The sequence below is a fragment of the Podarcis vaucheri genome, assembly GCF_965113315.1.
Source record: "Podarcis vaucheri genome assembly, chromosome: 1".
Lineage (NCBI taxonomy): Eukaryota > Metazoa > Chordata > Lepidosauria > Squamata > Lacertidae > Podarcis > Podarcis vaucheri.
The window spans coordinates 34881368-34901916 of NC_138759.1; the positions used below are offsets into that span (position 1 = coordinate 34881368).

Sequence of the window (20549 nt, forward strand, 5' to 3'; positions counted from 1 at the left end):
GGAAACAATCATAATTTATTTGTATGCCACCTTTCCATAGTTAAAGTTACAAACTGCAAAGGTAGTCCTAAACAATAAATTGAACACATCAAAAAGTACACAACCATAATTGAACTATTTCCACATAAAGCATTATAAGAAATTCAAACATTACATAGCTAAACTGTGAAATTTGTTTCCACAAGATCTAGTGATGGCCATCAGCTTAGGCATGAGACAGAGCGTCTTCTCAGTGCTTCTCCCAGACTCCAGAGCCTGGGGAAGCTAGTCTGGCTCCTTCCTTGCTTTCCTTCCTACAGGATTTTGTAAACTTAGTGCTTCAAATGAACAGGCTGGTGGTGTTCTGTTTTTATTGTAATTATTATGTTTTATACATATTTTATATGTATACATAGTTTTCATTCTATCAGTATTTCATTTCCCCCCCCATGATTGTTTCTATGTTTTTAGCAATTCTGGTTTTTTTCTGTAATAATGAATTGGGGGGAGGGAATCAATGGAAGGTAAGGCTATCGTATTCAGCAGTGGCAGAATCTGGGGCAGCAGCATGCTATAGAACAGCAACAGGAAAGGGCTAATACTATAACATCCTCTTTCTGTAAAAAGAGACCTTGTTGCCACTATTCAGCAGGCCCTTGTAACCTCTCAGTTTGACTGCTGTAATAATACACAGGGCTGCCTGTGAAACGTCAGTAGATCAAATGTGCTGAAGTCAGAATGAAAGATGGATGTCAACTTCCAAGAGCCAATACTGATTAGCAGTTTGTTTCCAGGCTAATTTAAAGACCCTGCTTTTCATCCTTAAACTCTGATCTGAATCTGGTGCACTTGTGAATGGTATGGGCATGTGAATGTGTGTGTGTGTGTGTGTGCGCGCGCGCGCACACACACACACACACACTTCACTTTGGGATTGGGCCCTAGCCATTGCTAGTATGTAGACCCATCATGCATCTCACAGGGCAGGTTGGGGTGTTGTCAACTCTGCTTTGAAGCCCACATCAAGAATACCCAAGAGAGTACCTTTCCCCACATGTACCACACCAACCACAGAGATTCTGTCGCTCCTCTCTGCTGCAAAGTGTTACCTTTGGAGGCTAGATTGCATTCAGCAATTTTTATTCTTGCCTATTTATAAAAATATTCACATACCACTATATTGTAAAAAGTTGTTTACAATAACACACGAAGCATACGCTGTTGCTATGCAATGTTTATGGAACCATTACAGCTTGAGATTTGTCTCATTCAAGAGCTTAGCCCACTTAGTGCTATTAGGACTAAGGGGGCTTTTAACTTCCAAGTTTGACAGAGATTAGTTTAGTTTGTATTATTTTTCCTATTGTCAAGGTGATGCTGTTGGTTGCAGCCTTTCTCAACCTTGGGTCCCCAGATGTTTTTAGCCTACAACTCCCATCATCCCTGACCGCTGGTCCTATGAGCTAGGGATCATGGGAGTTGTAGGCAAAAAACATTGGAGGACCCAAGATTGAGAAAGGCTAGTGTATCTTTTCTTGGATTTTAAAAATACAGTTTAATGTTGCTTGCTGCTTTGGGAATTTGAGTCGCAAAGCAGATTTATAAGCTCTTAAATAAATACAGAACAGAGAAATAAAAAGGCATAAAAACAATGATGATCAGAAATTGATAGAAAATAACTGTACTGCAAGCAAGGCCAGGTCTTTGTAATAATTCAGACAGTGTATAAGATGATACAGCAAAATCACTGATAACTTAATGGGAAGCTGATTAGATTAACCTGTTTTATAAATTAACTTATTCATGAGTGTATAAATTCAAACAACATATATCACACCTGACAACCATTACTATAGTAAAGCCACAAAGTGTTTTGCACCTAGAATGGTATAATCTAATCAGACCTGCAGACTTCTTCCACTCCCATTTTCAGACTATTCAACACTACAGACTCTGATACTTTTTCTGATAGTACCTATAAACAGGTCTCTTCCTAGAAGCATCTCTCTGAACTAGAGTGAATTAAAAAGTTATTCACTCTGGACACAAGAGCATCCTCTGTTTGAATCTGCACAAGTGAGTCAGTGCTTGTAGGGAAAAAAAGGGGTGGAGGAAGGGAGAGAAAAGGATAATTACTTATTCCCTCTTCAAGTGGGAATAACGCTTTGATGCCTGAAAAAGGAAGGGGTAGTTCTGATCTCTGAAAGAGAATAGCAAGAACGCAGTAGAATTTCACATCTTGAACTACAAGACTACAGAACATTTCACAGACAAGTCAGGTGTTTCTGATGTACGGTAGTTACCTGGTACGGACAGTTTAAAAGACCATTCATTCCCTGTTCCTGTTCGGTCATGATGCCACTATTTACAATAGCTCTGCTTCATGTTAACATAACTCTGTAATATTGCACAACCACCTAAAATTAACAGATACTTTGTAAAAGCCATTCCATGAGAACCACCCTTTTCCTGCCTGAAAAAGTAAACTCGACTCGATGCTATACCCAGATACAGGCCATGTAACACATTAGTTGGTCTTCTATTATTGTCTGATTCTGGAATGTCTGCTTTTGCTGCAAGTTCTTCTGTGAAAGGAGCGATTCATCTCTAGGAGGCTAATTTCTTATAGCCAAGTGCAGGATTTTAATAAACAAACCAAAAAGTGAAGTGCCTTTTTGAACAGCCCTCACATCAGCAGGAAATATGAGTGGTTCGGGAAGCTTGAACTGTTCACTATTCTCTCCAACATTGTTTAGAACAGTAATAGATTTTTTTTGTTTTACCCTTAATAAATCATAAGTGATCTCTTTGTTTGGTTTTAATTATGGAATTGCGCTACCACTGAGGAGTTTTCACTCTTAAACACTAAGCAAATAATCTGGCATAAAAACTAAAGAGGAAAGCAGGTTGGCAATAATTTTGAAAGAGAGTTTTTTAAGAAGCACTTGCAAATTATCAACTTGCGCCTGATGGTCAGGCAGACCGACAGCTGTGCAGGCAGACCACATCCTAGAACATGAAAAGTGTTGGACATCACTAAACCAGAACTCTGGCAAAGGGGCTAAGATGCCATCATTTGCTGCCATGGTAGCTTGCTGGGGGAGATCTGATCTTTGCTGCGCTATTGCTGGCCAGAAGATGGTGATGTTACCAACTCCAAAGGAATCGGTCAATAAAAAAGAACCAATAGGGTTGTACTATTTAACCAGCTGACTCTGGTTTCGTGCCCCAACCTGCTCAACTTTCGGCTGGGTTGCTAGATGGTAACTTCAGGCGTGGAATTTTCATGAACAAGATTCCATGCCAGCTCAAGTATCCACACAGCCTTTGCACCAGGAATAAACTCCCTGTCTTTTATGAAGACTCTTCTTCAGTGGTTATGATAAGAAGACATGTAGTGGACACCATTAAACTTACTGTGTAGCCAGAGTCGGCCTACCCATGAGGCAGGGTGAAGTGTGTGTGGCTTTACAGCTCATCTTCTCCAGCCCTGCCCACAGAAGCTAAGTAGTTTTCCTTTATCCAGTCAGTGGATCAAAGTAGTTGGTTTTGAAAGTGTCATTGTGAGCGCTGCTTGAATAGAGTGGATGTCAACATGACAAGACGACTTGATGCGACATTTTACCTGCTTTTAGATGATGCATGTAAAGAAGGTAATATAATGGTCTGATTCAGTATAAGGCAGCTGATAAGGTCTTCTCGGTATTGGTGCCCACCCTGTGGAACACCCTCCCATCAGATGTCAAGGAAATAAACAACTATCTGACCTTCAGAAGACATCAGAAGGCAGCCCAGTGTGGTGTAGTGGTTAAGAGCGGTAGTCTCATAATCTGGTGAACCGGGTTCCTGTCTCCGCTCCTTCACATGCAGCTGCTGGGTGACCTTGGGCCAGTCACACTTCTCTGAAGTCTCTCAGCCCCGCTCACCTCACAGAGTGTTTGTTGTGGGGGAGGAAGGGAAAGGAGAATGTTAGCCGCTTTGAGACTCCTTGTTAAAGGAGGATATCGAATCCAAACTCCTCTTCTTCTCTTCTTAATGTTTGATGTTTTACTGTGCTTTTAATATTCGGTTGGGAGCTGCCCATAGTGACTAGGGAAAACACAGCAAGATGGGCAGGGTATAAATTATTATTATTATTATTATTATTATTATTATTATTATTATTATTATTATTATTATTACAATATCTGATTGGCCAACATAAGAACTGGATGCTGGACCAGTTGGGCTGATCCAGTGGTGCTCATGTTCTTATGTCATTTTGTTATTTGAGGAGCCAATGAAGGCTACACTGTTGAACCTGATCCCTTGCATTGCAGGTCATTTCCAGAAACAGTATTGCAACTGGGAAATAAAATTCACCTTCATGCTTCATAAAGGCAAAATTACCCTTTTCTAGCGAGAGCTGGCCCAAGAGTCGTTAGCAAAACTACTTGTTTGCAGAAAGAAAAGAAAAGAAGAAGTCTTTTATCTCTCTCCAGTGCAACAACTAATCAGAATATTTGAATGTCACTTCTCAATACTGTTTTCAGCGCTGCCCGAGTTTTACTCCCCAGATAGATAGATGTGGGTTTGGCATAAAATAATTAGCAAGGGAAAAAGAGCCAGAGTTAGGTAATCACCTTTGTAAATCTTCAAATGAAACAGCGCTTTGTCATGAACAAAACACTTAGAGCTACAATGAAGAGAACAGGCTTTGTTTAAAACCTATTATTTAGAAATCATCTAATTTTTAAAGGTTAATTAGTGTAATTTACCCATCTCGGATTATTGAAAAGGTCTGTATGTGAACAACAAACATCAGCATTCAGTCCGTTTCGCATCCCCCTCCCCCGCTGATTCATCCACATCTGTTTTGCTTTTTATGATCACCTAATTGAGGCACGGATTTCTGTCCAATACAGATGGTCTACTGTTGATAACTATTTGCATGCCATTTATACTATTATTGTACTGATTTTTATTCATTGCCAAACCGCGAGGAACATAACAATGGGACGAACAATTCATTTGGCTGGGAGATTAAAATAGATTTGTGCAGAAAATTCACAATGAAGACAAGCAAATTATTTATCAATATATTTGCCTACCAATTGTTCTTCTTCTTTACAGTCTATTTACCCCGTTCCACAATGTGCCCCTGTTATTTGGGAATCTTCAACTAGCAGCCAGGCTAAATCAGCTGCTACAAACTCATTTCTGTTGAAAATGAGAATTATACCCTTCTCTGCGCATGTAGGCAACAATGGGCAAGATCTGGGCTCTGCTGAGGTCAAGTGCTTTGCCATTCATTTCAGGATTTCACCGTGACTCCAGAGCTCAGATGACTTGGAATCAGGCCTTCCTGTCGCCTACAACTGTTTGTGATGCCCCTGTTATCCCAGAAAACTACAGAGGAGGCTGTGATTTCACCACACACACCCTGGTCTCCATTCAGGGCCTTTTGATCCACCCTCTCTGAGTCTGAATCTCTGCACCATGCTCCTCTTTGACAATCTGCCTGGCTGAGGGAGGCAGTCTGGTCTCCAGATCTACATTGCTTTGTTTTCTCAGGCTGTCTATTCCTGATCTGTCTGTGTTCAGTGCTTGAAGGAAAGAAGGAGAGGCGTGGAGCAGAGAAGGCTCATCACCTTATCTTTTGTCAATGCCCCCAACCTGTAATTATTATTATTTTTTTAATAAGCTGTTGTGGGAAATGATTTAAGATTGGGAGGAATTCTGAGTGGGTCTTGTGGGTTTCATTCAGGCCTTTTCCCAGCATGGTTCAAGCACCGTTTGAACCCAGCGTTAAGAATGATCATAAGGATCAGCTGCACAGCCAATGGGCATGATCCAGTGTATTTGCTTCTGTAAATGGAAGTGTTTCTTCCCTTTACTGGGATGCTGGATGGGAGGTAAAAAAGGTAAAGGGATCCCTGACCATTAGGTCCAGTCGTGACCGACTCTGGGGTTGCGGTGATCATCTCGCTTTATTGGCCAAGGGAGCCGGTGTACAGCTTCCAGGTCATGTGGCCAGTATGACTAAACTGCTTCTGGCGAACCAAAGCAGCGCACGGAAACGCCATTTACCTTCCCGCCAGAGCGGTACCTATTTATCTACTTGCACTTTGGTGTACTTTCGAACTGCTAGGTTGGCAGGAGCAGGGACTAAGCAACGGGAGCTCACCCCGTTGCAGGGATTCGAACCGCCAACCTTCTGATAGGCAAGTCCTAGGCTGTGTGGTTTAACCCACAGCGCCACCTTGGATGGGAGGTAATACTTACCAAATTCCCTTCCATCTGCAACACCTCTCACACTCTTCCAGAGGGTCTCCCAACCTTACACAGTACCTTTTCAGGGGGTGCTAGGAGCTCCAGGGAGAAGGAGAAGTCAGTGAAAATTGCACCCCACTTTCCTTTACTGGCAGTAATCCATCAGCAGAATTCCATTCATGGTTCCAGCCCCTTGTGTCTGGTCCATTTGGAGGCAGGTGTGAACCAGGCTCCCCAACTACATCAACATGCTCCTCCAAGCCTCTCTGAACTGCCTGGATATGCAGATAGGAATGTAGCTGCCTAATTGTGCATGACTAGAATTGTACTGGGGTTTCTCTCTTGATGATCCAAATCCTTACCACCATTCCCCAATCCATCTACTGACATGGAGTAGTATGGACACACTGATGTCTAAGCAGATGTCTGAGCAAGCATCACACTGTCACCACCAACATCTCCATACAGGTATTTAGCTGAAACATGCACAGGCATTATATGTAAAGGTCTCTGTTCTTTTTTTATTAATTATTATTAAAATAATTCAACATTAATACGTACATGTTACGAATATACAAACATACAAGCATACATTTCATACAATCCTTAAAAATATTCATACATACCCACACTCAATCCCACAAATACTTCCTTTTCCCACCCCCATCCCTCACCCCACCCTTGTGTTAGACTTCCAATCTACTCAATTGCAATTTCTTTCCACTTCTATTACTTTCTTTCACACATGTTTAAACCAATTTTCTGCTTCTTTTTTCTGTTACACATTGTTATCCATCTTATTTAGTATTTCAGTATTTATAACGGAACTTGTTTATTCTACTTGTTTATTCTAATAGGAGTTCTGATTTTTCAATATAATTTTGCAGGTATCCTTTAAACACCAGTCCTTGTCTATCTTCTCTTTTGAGATCCTTCCAATTTCTCCCATTGTTTTGGATATATTGTAATACTCCAATAATTTGGCAAGCCACTCTGTTTTTGTCGGTATAATACCACTTTTCCAATTTTTCGCAATCAATAGCCTTGCGGCTACTGTTGCGTATAAATATAATGTCTTATCTTCTTCATTTAGACTTCCTGGTACTATTCCCAATAGGAAACCTTCTGATGTTTTCCTAAATGAATATCTGAACATTTTTTTTTCATTTCATTGTATATTGTTTCCAAAATTGTTTGATGTTTAAACAAGGTCTCTGTTCAAGCCTCATCCCTTTCCCTTATCTAAAGGATTTCTCCCCTTCATATAGAGGAAGTTAAAGCAATTCTTCCATAGTACAGCAGAACCTGATTTATAAAGTTATGGTCAGAGCAAAGCAGCAGTCTGGGTTCCCTTCTCTACTCAATCATTTCTTAGTAGCTTTTAAAGGTAAAGGTAAAGGGACCATTAGGTCCAGTCATGACCGACTCTGGGGTTGTGGCACTCATCTTGCTTTATTGGCCGAGGGAGCCGGCGTACAGCTTCCAGGTCATGTGGCCAGCATGACCAAGCTGCTTCTGGCGAACCAGAGCAGCGCACGGAAACGCCATTTACCTTCCCGCCGGAGTGGTACCTATTTATCTACTTGCACTTTGACGTGCTTTCAAACTGCTAGGTTGGCAGGAGCTGGGACCGAACAATGGGAGCTCACCCCATCGTGGGGATTCGAACCGCCAACCTTCTGATCGGCAAGCCCTAGGCTCTGTGGTTTAACCCACAGTGCCACCCACATCCCTTAGTAGCTTTTACTAGCATGCAAATTTCAAAACAGTGTCAAGGCTTCAGACCAGAACTAGCCAGTCTCTCAAACACATTATTCTTCACAGCTGAACATTATCAGTTGTAGAGTATAGGTGTTGCCAACTTTCAAAAATTGCTTCATTCATGTAGTAAGCTAAATATTACTGCATTTGTATAGTGCATTTGTATAGTGCCTCTGCCTGACTCATGAAGCAGAGTCTGATTTTTTTTTGTCAAAATGGGCAACAGATTTGCCCAGCTCATGAAACAGACTGTATGAATTGAACAAATTCTCTGTCTAATTCATGAAATCAATAATGTCTTTGCATAATTCATGAAATAAGCAAAGCCTCTCATGAACCTGGCAGAAGCTTTTCATCATTTCATGACTTTGGCAAAAGCAAAGGCTTATTGCCACCCCCTCCCCTTTATAGTTTATGCAGTAGCTTAAAATTAGGTGAAGCTGTAGCTTAATTCATTGTTCAGGGGAAATTGTTCATAAATGAGCCATTATTTCAATGATTCAAAGACCAGAACATTTCCACAATTTAAACATTAATGTATAGTCCTTAAATATAATAATATGATAAATAAATAAGCATATGTATTTATTTTACAGCATTTATATCAGGCCATCCCAGAACATAGTTCTGTTGTCAGCCCACAAATATAGAAAAATACAATACAATTTAAAATATTATTAAAAAGACAGTTTCCAACAGGAAAAGATCCAAACCTAAATTGACATATAACTAAAAATAAACAATATACAAGCAGCGGGATAAAAGTTCATCTTTTAAAAGCTAGTGAGAACTGAAAACCCCGCAACTTCACATAGTGCTGAAAAGATCTATGAAAAAAGGTGCCAAATGGGGTGCCACCACCAAGAAGGCTCTTTTTCCAGCAGCCACTTGCTTGCTGGGGGCACTCACAGCAAGGCGTCTGTTGAAGATTCTAAAGCTCAGGCAAGCATGTGATCTTTCACGGCAGGAGAAGGATGAGAAGGAGCCAGCCACTGGAGACCTGCTGCACTCGGCTCCAGAGGCGTAGCCCGGGGGGCGCCGTGGGTGCCGTGGCCCCGGGCACAATTTTGAGAGGGGACGAAAACAGGCGCCCCCACAGCAGGCTTCTTCATCAAAGCCTGGCTCCAGGCCAGGAGGAGCTGTGCCTTGGTTGTGGAGCTTGTGCCTGGTGCAACTCCTTGCCCCTGGGTCAGGCCTGACCCAGGGGAGGAGAATAGGCAAGTTCTCCTTGGCGCATCGCACCTGGCCCGGCCTGGTGGCAGAGAGCACCCCAACTTGGCCGCAGTGAGGCGTGCCCAGCCGCAGCAGCTCCACCTCCGCTGCGGGGTCAGGTCTGACCCCGCAGCGGAGAGAAGGAGGAGAGTGGGGAGCAGCTTCCCTGCCCCTCTCACACCTTGAACTGTGCTGTGTGGGAGGGCAGACTCTGTGCCCCACTCTGGGCAGCGTGGGCGTACACTCCGCCGCTGCTTGGCTCCACTCTTCAGCTCCATGCTTTTGGGCATAGTGGGGTCCTGGCTCCTACCCCCAAAATATAGGGGGAATCAAATGGGCTCGGCCCCTAGGAGCCGACGCCCTTGTTCTGGACTGTTTCAACAGTTCAAAGTCTAAAGGGGTATTATTATTATTATTATTATTATTATTATTATTAGAATTTATACGCCACCCTGGACCTACAGGTATATATATTCACAGGAAGACAAAATCATGATTATAAACTTACGAGCTCATCTTTCTGAGAGGCGTCTTTTGTGACCAGGGAGACACCTCAAATGTTGCTGGAAGACTGGCTCCTCCTCTTATTTCTTTTCTCCGAGAGCAAAATCTGTGAGTCATGGTTGAGTTACTGCCATGTCCTTAGACACCACAGCTGAGGTGCAAAGAGCTACTTAGGCCTAGCCAAGGGTCTTGTGCTTTTTGTTCCTTAACTCCATTTTGCACTGAAGAGCTGAATCACCCTTCCTCGATGCCATATCGCAATCTGTTTTAATTTCAAGAGCCTTGCGAAATGGGGCTGGCGAAGGGTCTACTGCTTAGAAGGGCAAGCTGAAACTCCCTCGCAGAACTAGTGGCGAGCTTCTCCAGATCCCAGCACACAGGCATTGTATCTATGTCTGTCTGTTTGTCTACAGTAGCCTCAGAGGAAGGTATGGAGCCAGGGTTGGCATCAACAGCTGGAATCCCCAGGTAGAGCCAGAGGGTCTGCTGCTAGGACAACTGAGAATAGAATCTATAGATTGATGCAAATGCACACATACACACACACACACACACACACACACACACACACTCCTAAGGCAAGCCAGGGATGCCAGGGGAGGTAACCTCCTCTTTCTTTCGAGAAAAGTTCACACAGTTACTAAAGGCTAAAGGCCTTGATTTCCATTCAAATACTGTAGTATTTTCTTTGGCAGTTGCATAGCTCCATATCTCATGTTTCTATTCACACCAACAAATTTTTGAGGCAGCATGGCTATGTGCCCTGAAGGTTTATAGCGCTACAAGAGCATATGCTCTGCCCAGGTCCTAATTGCTTGGGCTGGCACCATTGCTGAGAAAATAGTATATAGCGTTGTTCATTTGCTTATTTCAGTAGCATCGTCACTGCTATGTCACTGAAATGTATTGTTACTGAATTGCTTTGTGATATTTTCCTTTTGAATGTCATATGGTTAGGGGTTTTTTTGTATTATTTATTTCTGTTTTGAATGAACTGTGTTTTGATGTCGTTGCTGTGAGCACAAACTTTCTTGTGGAAAGGTGGCATGCAAATCTTCAATCAATCAATCAATCAATCAATCAAATAAATAGGTCATATTTATCCCACAAGCAGAAAATCCACACACAAAACACTATTTATGTAGGTAAATTAAATTCTGATTCATGGTCACTTATTGTCACTTTTTTATGAGACTGAGGCTACTGAAATCCTTCATATACTTACCTGCAACAAAGGCCCCCTAAACTCGTGGGATTTACTTCTGACGTTAACTTGCATAGGATAGGGCTGCACGATCCCTGTAACAAGGTACTTTCTCTACTTTTAAAAATCTAACAAACAAGTATCAGATTCCAGCCTCTCACTCCTTGCCCCACGAAGTTCATAATTACTGTTTAAATAATGGGCCCTCCCAAAGGAGGCTGCATGAATGGTTCAAGTCACAATGCCCAAGTATATTTTCAGAGCTTCAAGAGCTGTCAGTGTGACACCAAATCGTCTTTGCAACTTCATTAGGCCAGAATTAAATACTTACTTTTGGGGAAAAATATCGGAAAAGAAACTCCATCCTTTGTCAAATATTCTTTTGTTATCCTAGACTTCGCTACATTTGCAACATGTCAAAACGGGTACTTTCCTCGGCCATTTAAGAACCAAGAGTGGCTACTCATTGTTAAATGGCTCGTTTCCGCTAGCCTGTGACAAAACAGCTAGCTGGCTAGTCAGCCTCAGTCAGTGTCTATTTATGGCAAAATGTCAAAAAAGAATGTCCTGCATTTGTGGCTCAACAATAATGAACATGGTTAAATCTGAAAATTCACAAAAGGAAGTGAACAGCTTTTTACATTCTGAAGAACATTAGATTCTGGTGTCCTTTTTGTTCCAATTGTTGTGGCTTAACACTATGAAAAGACCACCTGTTGGGCTGCCATTTTGTGATTGTATTAAATGCAGTGATTGCATAAAAGAACACTTTCCAAAATAACCTAGTATTATTATTCACTTATTTCACAGTAAATGTGCATTCAAGACCTGCCATAAAGTCCCCCTCCTTCATTGAAGTTTCAAGATGGGTGTGCTCACTAAATGCACACTTACTGCAGATGTATGATGTTATAGTCCCAGACATGATACTTAGAAATGAGCTCATATAAACCTGATGAGACAATTAAGCCTCCTGTAACATAAAGCTAAACTTCTGTAAACAGTGAGCAAGAACCAGTGATGAAATGTTTCCAGACTCATTGATGGATTCTAATTTGAGTAATAAAGGTACAATTACATGACAATATATAGGTTTTGTGTCTTGTTAAAAAAAACAACCAACCACCAGGGATATTAATGCTGTTCTTATTAGCAGGACAGCATCAACGGCCCTGAAAAATAGCTGTCTAAATACATGCAGTATGCACCTATCAAAATCAATAGGAGTTTTACATGGGCTCTGTAAATCCTCAAACTTTCGAAATACAAAATTGAAATCTATGCAATCTACTCAAACTATCACAAATAAAACAGATCCTGACCATGCAAAACACTTCAACCAAAAGTTTGCTTTTTAATCTGTTTTTCCCTTTACCTTTGCTTATACAGACTGCTGTTAGGGAAGTGAACTTCAAAGCTGAAGACCACAACAAAAATTACTTTGCTCTGAGCCTCTGCAGGTTTAACTTTGCAACCAGATGCAAGGGCTGACTATCTGATCCTGAAGAACATGGGGATTCATTCTTTATCAGCCATATCACCGATTCCACAGCTGGTGTAAATAACCACACTACTTTTGATTCACTGCAGAGGATGTTTTGATCCATAGCAAACAGTTCTGGCCTCAAAACATTTGTTGATATTACATGTGTTTCAGTGTGAAGTAAATTTTACAAATGTCTGGCAGATCATATTGTTGTACACCAGCAATCTGTTGTATCAATATGGCCTGAACTCAGCAGTAGGGCACATGCTATACATGCAGAAGTTTCCAGGCTTAGTCCGCCGCTTCAGCAGTCACACCCTCCAACACTCTGAAGCCAAAGTCCGGGACGCCATCTTCCCAAATGCCATTTTCCCGTTTTTTATTGTGAGAGCTTGGCGGCCAATTCGGTTGCGGTGATCTCATGCGATTTCGTGCTGTGGTTCCTCCGCAAAAGTTCTTTTTTTAAAATATAATTTTTATTAGTTTTTTTTAACATATCATTTTCAACAGTAATTAAACATACTTTTACATCTTATTCAAATTTTTGACTTCCATCAATCCTGTCTGAACATTTTCCAATCTAATCTCTCAGTATGCATTTCTTATCTTCCCTATTACATTTCAAACTCATAACCAATATCTCTATCTTTTTCTACTTTGTAACACTTCGTATATTTCTCCTTACAAAACTTCTTGTAGTCCTACTAAAGTAATTTGTTGATTACAGTTGCTCTTCAAATAATTCATATACTTCTTCCAATCTTCTGTAAATCTCTGGTCCCGCAGGTTTCGAACCCTTCCTGTCATTTTGTCCGATTCTGCATAGTCCATTAATTTCGTTTGCCATTCTTCTTTTGTCGGAATTTCTTCTTGTTTCCATTTCTGGGCTAACAATACTCTTGCCATCCCCAAAAGTTCTTTTTTCAGGCATGGCACCCCAAAACATGCATTTTGGGGCTCTGCACAAGATCGTTATTCCAAAAAAGCATTTTTTCCCAGGAAAAAATGACTCTGTGAAGTTGTGCAAGATCATAGCAACTCAAACGACTGCCATGCTCCTGCAAAAAAAAAAAAAAGGACTGATTTCCTGTTTTTTTCTGGGACATTTGTGGCGGTATGCAGAAAGTAGGGTAGCAGAAGCCAATAATTTGATTCGTTGGATTGCAAGGTGTGTTGTTATCCAGTATGGCTTCCCTGCTTAGAAACAGACTCCAGGCACTTCTGGTATACTCATATGCAACAGCTTTAGGTAAGCACAGTGGTACCTTGGTTCTTGAACTTAATCTGTTCCGGAAGTCCGTTCGACTCCCAAAACTGTTTGAAAACCAAGGCACGGCTTCTGATTGGCTGCCGGAGCTTCCTGCACTCAAGCGGAAGCCGCGTAGGATGTTTGGCTTCCGAAAAACGTTTGAAAACCAGAACACTTACTTCCAGGTTTTCAGCGTGTGGGAGCTGATTTGTTCGGCAACTAAGCCATTCGAGAACAAGGTACCACTGTATAGTAGACACACAGCTCACTCTTACTCCTCAGCCTCCAGGCCCATGCTGGCTTCCTCCTCCCACTCACATCTACAGGAAGTTCCCTCTTCAAATACTTTCCCTTGACCCAGGAACAAACTATATTAACACAAGGGATCCATTGCCAGTCAGCATAGACAATATTAAGCTAAATGGCCCAATTGTTAGCCTCAGTATTCGGCAGCATCTGCATTCCTGATACATTGTATCAGCATCTATGAATATACATTTCTTTTATTGCTGAACAATCAAAACCAGGAAGTGAGTGTTCCAGTTTCCGAACATTTTTTTGGGAAGCCCAATGTCTGCTGGGGCTTCCGTGGCTTCCAATTGGCTGTAGGAGCTTCCTGCAGCCAATCAGAAGCCGTGCTTTGTTTTCCGAACATTTTGGAAGTCAAATGGACCTCCGGAACGGATTCCGTTTGACTTCCAATGTACGACTGTTCATGTTTCAAAGCAGGGGTGGCTAATTTGTGACCCCCAGATGTGGCTGGTCTTCATCTCCAATCGTTGCAGACCACTGGGCATGCTGACTGGGGCTGATGGGATTTTGGAGTCCATCAGGACCATAGGTTATTGTGGCGATCACACAGGGTCCCTGGACATTTGACGGTCTATTGATCCCTGTGCCACCACTGTGATTGCTTTCCCGTTGCCACCAACCCGTTTCTCTCGGGTACACACAGAGTCCAGACAGTTGTTAGCATTAAATCAAATAAGCAAGTTTATTTTATAAGCCTTAACAAGTTTATGGTTTCAGATAATTTTTCTTGTCAGTTTCTTAATCTTAATTTCTATACCGGCTTATACCTTTCCTAATAACTGCTAACTGATTATCCCAACTGTCTATCTGACTCCTCCTGTCAGTTTCTCTCACTCTCTCACAACACAACTCAACCAACCCACAGACATCCTCCCTCTTCCTTCTCCAACTCCCAACTGACTTCCACACAACTCCAACTCTAACTCTAACTCATCCCCTTGGGTTCCCACTGGCCAATCACTTCACACTCATTTAACCCTTTCCCTATGACCCACCTAGGAGGGCAAACGCCACAGTTATCTACCTCCCTTTTCAAGGAAACAGCCGCATCAGAAGTTGTGAATTTATATAAACAGAAACAAACAGAACGGAGGAGGAGATAGGGCTCAGTGGCCAGCATGGTGCCAGTTAGATGGTATTAAACTTCAGTTTCCATCAGCCCCCTGGCAGGGTGACCAATAGTCAGCGATAATGGAGAATGTAGAGCAACAGCATATAGAAGGCACCACACTGGCTCTAGTGGGTCCCAAAAGTATTTCTTAAGATCCCAAAAGTATTTCTAGAAGCTAAGTTTAATCAAGGGCAGAGTAATCTTCATAATGCACAATTGTTATTTGATATACTCAGCTCAGATGCACTGAGGTAGCATTTCAATTACAGAGCTGTTGCATTTTCCGCCAATGAGAAAAAACTATTCTTCCTCCAGGTGGCATATCCATTGCAATTGGAATTACTATATGGGGCGTGTTTGAAGCTAAGAGAACCAAGAGAACTATAGAGAACGTGGTCTGACATGGCGTGGGGGGTACTGACATCATGCTTTAACTTGGGAGGGAGGAAAAGGCTCTACAATCACCCCAATTCCCCTTGTTATTCAGCCCCCACACAGAGTGATGCATGCCTCTAGAACACATGCTCTCCAGAGCAAGGTTATTCTTATAATCCATTATGTGTAGACTGAAAATTGTGCTTTTTTCTTCCCATACGTAGTTCTGGAATGGTGGGACAAAGGCCAAAATGCAGTTTGAACACATGTTCACCAGTAATCTGAAAAAGAGCCTTTAAATTCTATTCTGTATACCTGAAGGAGCATCTTCGCCCCCATTATTCAGTCTGGACAGTGGCGTGGCGTGGGGGGTGCAGGGGGGCCCGGCCACACCGGGCGCAACATCTGGGGGTTAGGGTTAAGGGGCGCAAATCCACGGGTTAGGGGGCGCAAATCCATGGGTTAGGGGGCGCAAATTACTTGCCTTGCCCCGGGTGCTGACAACCCACGCTACGCCACTGGGTCTGGACAATGAGGTCCACCTCTTAGGGCCTTCTGGCGGTTCCCTCATTGCGAGAAGTGAGGTTACAGGGAAACAGGCAGAGGGCCTTCTCAGTAGTTGTGCCTGCCCTGTGGAATGCCCTCCCGTCAGATGTCAAAGAGATAACCAATCATATGACCTTCTGTAGACATCTGAGGGTAGCCCTGTACAGGGAGGTTTTTAATGTTTGAGTCTTTTGTGTTTCAACATTTTGTTGCAAGCCACCCAGAGTGGCTGGGACAACCCAGTCAGGTGGGTGGCATATAAATAAATCTTCATCATCAGTCACACACACATTTCCTTACCACCAGTGTGTGAGTCTTTTAGGAGTTGACTGAACAAAACAACAACATACACAATGAAATGGGACTTAGCAGAAACTTTTTTAGTCCTATGGATTTTAATGGGATTAGTCAAAAGAGTCCCCCCCCCCAATAAAACATAGAACATCTAATTCTATCTCCCTTGGAGATTTGAGCTTGTCAAAGAGCAGTCCACGATGTCTTGTGGCAGAGCGCTTTTGAACCAAGGGACTTTCAAAGGCAGATTGTGACAGGGCGTGGACCTTCACAAAAACATCTGAGGGGGAGGGCCACAGTGATCCATGCGACGGTCACCTCCAGGCTTGACTACTGTAATTCGCTTACGCGGGGCTGCCCTTGAAGCTGTCCCAGAAACTCCAGCAGGTGCAGAATGCTGCAGCAAGGCTTCTCACGGGGTCCCTGCCATGGGAGCATATTCACCTAGTGCTTTTCAAGCTGCACTGGCTCCCGGTGGAGTACAGGGTCAGATTTAAGGTGCTGCTTTTGACCCTTAAAGCCCTTCACGGCCTAGGACCCTCGTACCTACGGGACCTCCTCTCCTGGTATGCCCCACGGAGAGACTCAAGGTCCATAAATAGCAACACCCTAGTGGTCCCGGGCCCTAAGGAAGTTAGATTGGCTTCAACCAGAGCCAGGGCCTTTTCAACTCTGGCTGGTCTGGTGGAACGCTCTGCCTCATGAGACCAGGGCCCTGAAGGATCTGATTTCCTTCTGCAGGGCCTGTAAGACAGAGTTGTTCCGCCTGGCCTTTGGCTTGGAGCCAATTTGATTCCCTCCCCCTCTTTCTTTTTTCTTTTTCCTTTTTCCTTTCTCCTCCTCTGATGAGGCTGCATTTTAATATTTTAATGTTTCAGTATTTTAATTGTTGTATTTTAATCTTGTTTTTTTAAAGTTGTATTCATTCAACTTGTTTTTATTATTGCTTGTTAGCCGCCCTGAGCCCAGCCTTGGCTAGGGAGGGCGGGGTATAAATAAAAAATTTATTATTATTATTATTATTATTATTATTATTATTATTATTATTATTACCATTTCTAGTAGATCTGTTGACTAAGCAGCAGTGAAGCCTGAGTACACCTGGCCTCTGAGAAAGAGATAATCTATATTCCTCTACTCTTTCCAAGTGGGTGCGCCTCCTGTTCATCTAGGGACAGTGCTTGCATCCATGTAGCGATGGGGCAGAAATTAGATGCAGTTAGTGTTTTAAAGCCAAATCTAACAAATTCGCAGTTTCTGAAACAATATAGAACACAGCCGTCCTTCAAAATTTGCACTTATCCGAATTTTGTAATGCAGTTCTCCAACCAGTTTTTACAAAAATACATATATGAGATATAACAGTGTGTAAAAATGAATATATTAGTGAAAATAACATGCAAAAATGCATTATATTAGGGGAAATGGCTTGCAAAAAAAATGTACATTTGTCAAAACTGCACACAAAAATATGTTCATTTGGAGAAATTTGCAGTAAAATGCTGAGGAATTTTCAGGATGATGAAAAAACACACCCACAGATTTCTGAAGACCTGGATTTAAGATTGGAAAAATGAGACATGTGAGAGGACCAAAGCTGACAGATCCTTCCATCCTTACTTCCACCCACAGCCAAAATTCATTAATCAATTAAAAGTTTTAGGGAGATTAACAGTGAAATATGATACGCCCTGTTGCCTCTGATTTTAGCCTAAGATCTAGAACTGAGCTTGAAGGGACAGCAAAGTCATTCCCCACTTAAAAATCTGGCAAACGTTTCCCTAATCTGGCACCTGTAAGCATCAAGGAACTATTCTTTCATTCATTCATTTAATAAAATTTATACTCTGCTTGATTGTAACAAAAAAAACCACAAAGCAAATTTACAAAAAGGCAAAACAATGAAATCAAGAGAAAATCACAACCACACTTTAAAGAATACCAATGTTAAAATGCTAAAACAGATTACCTAAACTTTCTAAACATCTGAGTAGGCTCGTCTAAACAGGAATGTCTTTAGCAGGTGACGAAAAGCATACAGTGAAGAATTTCAGTCATAATAAATTTAAATCTACATTATAGCATGTGAGTGAGAAATGCATTGATACACACAAACACAAGCAAAATTTCTTGGCTTAATTTGAAAATGAAAGCATGATGGTGTTTGTAACCTTCAGCTATATCATTCTGCAAGATAACATGCTGAAAACAATGGGTTTTGTAAGCTAACCCAAATTTATTGGTGAGCATATTTCTACAGAGGGACTCACAACGTATTTTACGTTAGAAGAAGAAAAGGTTTTCTTTACACTGTCTAACCTAGAGGGGGGAAAAGTGGTATACAATTGAGAAGTATACAATGCACCAGTATAAATTATGGGCTTATTGTTCATTGCAATGTAAAGGGTATGTGCGGTGCACTTAACTATTGTATTAGAGAATTACAGAAACCGAATCCACCAAGCAGAAATGGCTTATGTCTGAATAAAAAAATATGTATCTTTAAGAGAGATACAATGTGTTTGGAACCCCGAGGGTTAATGAGAGGTAAGCTGGTGAAGGAGGAGATGAGATGAAGGGAATAAAAGAAGCTGAATAGATGAAAGAACTGATTCAATGGGAGGTATTGTTGGTCACAGCTAGGTGTCCGAAACAAACAGAAAAATGGGAACTGCTTTAACATTTGAGGGAAATAATAAAAAAAAGAACTTATACCACATATTAAAAAGGGTGGGGAGGAGGAAATAAGTAATAAAAGGCTTTCAGGCTATTTCAGTAGAGCTCTCTCCCATATATATATATATATATATATATGAATGAAAGCAAATAAATTGAATTCCTCTCTAACAGCATCTCATACAGAAAGGTTCATTGTCCCCCTTTTCACATCAAGAATTTAATTTTGCATTCCCTTTCTCCATCTGGAGATATGTTCCCAGTTTCCTTACTCTAACTTCTATTACGCTTCCCCCACGGTGCCCTCTGTTTCAGAGAGTCTGTATTGATGAATGTTCAGTTCAAATTTAGTGAGGATAGCAGAGAAACATTATGCAGTCTGCTGCCTCTAATTTTCAGCTAAAGTCTTGAGCTGAGCTTGAAGAGACAGTAAAGGGTTTTTGTGTGTGTGTGTTTGTTACTGGCAAAACTTTGGCTGATTTACTTCCCCTTCCCTGGAACCTGTAAGCATCAGGCAACACTTTAACTCATATTCACATCTAAACATAGGTTGTATCATGTGAGATGGAAATGTGTTGATGGTAAACTATTGTTATTGTTATTTATTATGTTTCTATACCGCCCTTCATCTGACGATCACAGGACGGTAAACTATTCATTGGTAGACTATCACCAACTAACCCCTAAATCACTTATTTCCCACAACGTGTTCCTGGCAACCATATTTACTTGGAAGTCCAAGTTTTATGGATGGTTAGAGAGGTTGTGTGCCACTCCCAATCTCTGCTGAGCAGTAGCAAGATTCCAGGGGTGTTCCACGCACTCAGGTTTGTGTTTCATATGGTTAAGAGCGGTAGATTCGTAATCTGGGGAAATGGGTTCGCGTCTCCGCTCCTCCACATGCAGCTGCTGGGTGACCTTGGGCCAGTCACACTTCTCTGAAGTCTCTCAGCCCCGCTCACCTCACAGAGTGTTTGTTGTGGGGGAGGAAGGGAAAGGAGAATGTTAGCCACTTTGAGATTCCTTCGGGTAGTGATAAAGCGGGATATCAAATCCAACCTCTTCTTCTTCATTCATTCATATATATATATATATATATACACACACATATACATATATGTGTGTGTGTGTGTGTGTGTGTGTGTGTATTTTTTTTTCCAGATTAAAATTTTACAGTCACATGTCTGTAAACAAGATTCCAAGGAATCTCTTGGACTTCCCTCCTCCGCTGTGTGGGTCCTATTGTTAATCATTTCCTCCTGCATCTTTTATAATAATCCAGATCTTTTATCTCTCCATTGTCTCCCGAATTCAACATTAAGCTACAAGCAATATTCCAATCCTACTAATGATTTTAACTGTTTACAATTGTCTTTAAGATATGTTATAAATCCCCCCCCCCAATCCTTATTAAAATTTTGGTCTCCCTGATTTCTGATTCTTCCAGTCACTTTAGCCATTTCAGCACAATCCATCCACTTGATCTGCCATTTTTCTCTGATGGGGACTTTATCTTCTTTCTATCTCTGGGCCAATAACATCCGCACAGCCATGGTCACATACATAAATAGTCTTTTCTGCTCCCCTT

At 41.7% G+C, this 20549-nt stretch overlaps 1 long non-coding RNA gene across 2 annotated transcripts in view; it reads right to left on the reverse strand.

Moving 5' to 3' along the window:
• Positions 1-16953, reverse strand: part of LOC309527274 — a 439252-nt gene extending 422299 nt beyond the window's left edge. For both annotated transcript variants that reach the window (XR_014217170.1, XR_014217171.1), the window contains exon 1: positions 16832-16953. This is a non-coding gene — a long non-coding RNA (uncharacterized lncRNA). The remainder of the gene's footprint in view (positions 1-16831) is intronic.
• Positions 16954-20549: the final 3596 nt, after the last annotated feature.